Raw genomic sequence first — 4185 nt, forward strand, 5'->3', positions numbered from 1 at the left:
TCCGATGAGGCAGGTAATGAGGATGTAGCTGAGGTACCAAAACCTGTAGAGAAGGCTGAAAAGACAATGAACCCCAGAAAAAATAAACGCAAGGTGCTGACCAGTACTGTTCGTGATAAGGATGAAAACAGTCCATTCTCTCATAGTCTTATATGTTCAAGAGCACTTGTGAGAAGATAGAAGCAGCAGCCGAGAGGATTTTTACAAGTGTTGAAGCATCATCAGCTTCTCCAATGGGTGATGAGGTGCATGGATCATCCAAGGTATTTTTATAAGATGTCTCAGATGAGCTTAGAGATTTTTAATGCGCTTCATGACTTGTTGGTCTCTACCTACGGATTGAACTCGACCAACAATGTTTCATCCATTGAGTCATTGGCAATGTTTTTGTGGATCGTCGGAGGGCCACAGTAAGCTGAAAATCATTTCACAAGGTCACTTTGGACGGTTCACATGAAGTTTCATGAAGTATTTGTGCAATTTAGGAAAACACAATATTACGCCTAGAGATCCTACTTTTTCTATGGAGCATGAAAGGTTGAGAGAGGATCGATTTTGGCCATACTTCGAAGATGCGATTGGAGCAAAAGATGGTTCACATATTGCAGTGGTAGTGCCAGTTGATGAAATGATTAGCCACACATGTCGTCATGGATATCCATCTCAGAATATGCTAGCTATTTGTGACTTTGACATGAGGTTTACCTTTGCGGTTGCTGGTTGGCCAGGTTCTCCACATGTACTCGCGGATCCTCAGGCATGCATTGGCAAATTTTCCTTCATTTCTTGTGCCTTCTAAAGCTATAAATGGTTCCTTCATTAATTTTGATTTGGTACACTTGTATTGTTATTTGCATTACTAATTTAGTTTTATAGGAAAATATTATCTCGTCGACTCGGGTTATGCAAATTGAATAGGGTATCTTGCACCTTACAAAGAAACCACATACTTATACCAGAATTTTGGCATCGTTTAGGACCTCCTCAAGGAAAGTATGAGATGGTCAATTTCTTGCATTCATCATTCATCCCTTCGAAATGTTATTGAAAGGTCTTTTAGAGTCTTGAAGCAAAAGTGGCGTATTTTGAAGGGCATCCCAAGTTTCTCAACTACTACTTAGAAGCATATCATCATGGCTTGCTTGCTTTGCATAACTTCATCCGTGATAGCAATTTATGTGATAAAGAGTTTGATCGATGTGATACTGATGAAGACTATTTACTACAAAGTGGCATGACAGAAGATGAGAGTCATGATGTGGAGAACCATGACACCATGAATATCATTTGTACTAGGATTGCTGATGCTTTGGTTAGTGCAGGTGGAGGATAGTTATGTTGAGAGATGGTATTATTATATGAAACATTTATGTTTTGTTCTATTTTTTAACATTTTACCATGAATTATCAACATTTTTATTTTATAAAGTAGCAACTTTTATTGTGTCAATAGTTGAATAGTATAGTATTTTACAATCGTTTTACATATATTCATCAGCGTTTGAAGCAGACAGAGGCACTACATATATTTTACACAGCTCACAACTTACAACAGCTTGTTCGCAGCCGTTCCAGCCAAATGATTTTTAGCTTTCTCACAGCCCACAGACCACAACAGCCTTTCTCATAGCCCAAAGCCCACAACAGCTTTTCCCACAGTCACAGCTCAACCAAACATAGTCTAAATGCCCTATGCAGTTGAAAGTATCACTACACAATGTAAAATAAAAGGATACAACTCCTCCTGACATCTCTCACTTCTAAGAAGTACGAATGAGCGACTCGTAAGTCGTGTGATCATTGCATCAAACCTTCATCGGTCTGCCACCTGTGATTTCGCGCCGTCCGTCATGCGATAGCCCTGCTAAGTTAAATCAATAACCATTGATTGCCCGCACTTCGGTCGGCTAAACATCCATACCAATCAGTCTGCCTCTCAACTTGAGGTTATTTAATAATTTACCATCCTTACAGAGGGTACACCTTGAGATGTCAGTTTTACATAAGCTCCTATATTTTTGCCACTAAGCACATAAATATGTAATGTTTTTCATTTTTGCTAACTTGGCAAATGTTCATAGGGATCTTCACTAATTTCTCCAGAGAAGGGTTGCTTCCAAACCATGGCTATAAAGCCAGGGTCGAGTTCGTAGCTAGATAAGGTAGGTGATGATGGCTCAGAGAACTCGCCCTTAGGAGCAGAAAGGTTATGGATAGAAGGCTGCTCCGTGGTAGTGGGGTAAAGATAGCAAAAAAATTAAAAAAAGTCGAATACATCTCTTAGGATAGAGAAGCTTTTAAAGGATAGCTTCTCCATGGGTAGCGGGGGTAGAGGTAGAGTCAAGAAAAAATAAAAAAATACGAGGATGACTGAGTCTAAAGATAAAGTTGTTGTCATTCCTCGGCAACGGTGCCAGAAAGTTTGTTGGCACTTCCTAGAGTCACTACTGGTTTAATAACAACGGAGCCGGAAAGCTGCCTTGGGTAGCAGAACCTCACGAAAGAATCCGCATGCGTACGGATACCGCTGTAGCTTTCACCTCAGAGTATTCCAAGGGTTATCGAATTCAAGGGAACGTGAGTACGATATCTACGGTTCAGGCTCAACCAAGGATACAGCACCGGTAGGATCAATGGGTAGAGAGGTCTTATTCAAAATCAAGGTAAGATCAGACTAAGAATCAACTGTAAACATCGGGCACCGGCTTCGCCTGGTCAAACTAGAAGTTCCAACATAGGATTCTCTCATGCAACCGAACTTGGAGGATTACGATGGCACTAAATAGGTTTGTCACCACCTGCAGGCTACCTCTACAAACTGTGGGAGGCACAATGATCAAATGGTAAAGTCTAGCCTAGGCACCACGCCTACACTATCGTTTACTAACTCTAGTCTCGGCTAAGATCATCCGTCTCTATTAGGAGTCTTAGACTAGAGATAACTACTATAATACTAGTAGACACTCAATCCAATAAACAACATGAAACTACTAACTGAATTTGAAATATAAATTATGAAATTGAAGTAGTCATGAGCACTTACAGACTGAGAACTTACAGATCGATAAGCATTCGTCAAGGTACAAGCGGAGAAGAGTGCCGACAGGCCCGGCACTTCCCCCGGCTTCTCCTCACTCTCTCCCTATTTCTCCTTGACCTCCTAGGCTGGCTAACCTCCTAGGAAGAACTCCCAAGCTCCAACTGAAGGATGAGAGGAGGGGTGTGAGATGTGTGTGGCCTATTCTAGCCCTCCCCTCTCAAATTTATAGGGAGGAGCAATTGGGTCATCATCCAGTGTTTACAGCAGGGGAGGCACTCCAAACTGACTTAAGGATCCTTCCTGGAAGCTACACGCAAAAGCTAGAGGTCAGTGGTGGGACCCACTCGTCGGCCGACCACTCTGGATGCCCGACTGGTGGGCCCCTCCTCTGGCCACTGCCTTTAGCCAAGAAGCTTCTAGGTGGGTCATGTTGACCTTGCCACGTGCCTAAGCCTCTGTAATGTCAGTTTCCTTGCTTTGGTGAGCCCTTTGAGCCATGTGACGACACATGCCGCGCTTTGATTCGTCGAACTTTTGTACCTTGGATCATGACCTGCCACTTAGCTTCATTTTTAGCTCAAATTCACTTGCATACAATTTCAAACCAGCATATGTGCAATCATTAGTTTTTAATTCTATGCTACCATTTATTCCACCGTTATGCATAGTTTCATGCCGGAGTTGGCAGTCAAAATGGGTCAAATTATACTGTTAACACTCGGGATGGAGCAAACTACGAAGACGGTGCAGCAACGATAGGAGGTAAAATACTAATGCGATTAGATCGTGTTTTGGTGGAGTCCGATAGGTCAGATATATAGGAGAGCCCACGACCTCGCGTCGTGATCGGTTTCGAACTATTAGGAACCGATTTGCCTTCCATGTCTCGTAAACTTAAAGGCCAATCAACCAAAACACAAAATGCCAAAAGGAAGCAACACCCCCGTAAGGCGAGGGGTCGGATTTTGGCGGACCATTCACGCGAATGTCGTGCACCCGCGCCCTTGTCCATGCCACACCCGGCGTGACGAGGCAAGCGAGCGCGTGTGTGGATCTTTTCTTCTCACCCCATGAAGCGTCCCCTCCTAAGAGGTGACTAAAATGTGATACAAATATCAGTCCCAGGAGGCTGATACACATTTATT

Source organism: Panicum virgatum, chromosome 1N, assembly GCF_016808335.1.
Source record: "Panicum virgatum strain AP13 chromosome 1N, P.virgatum_v5, whole genome shotgun sequence".
Lineage (NCBI taxonomy): Eukaryota > Viridiplantae > Streptophyta > Magnoliopsida > Poales > Poaceae > Panicum > Panicum virgatum.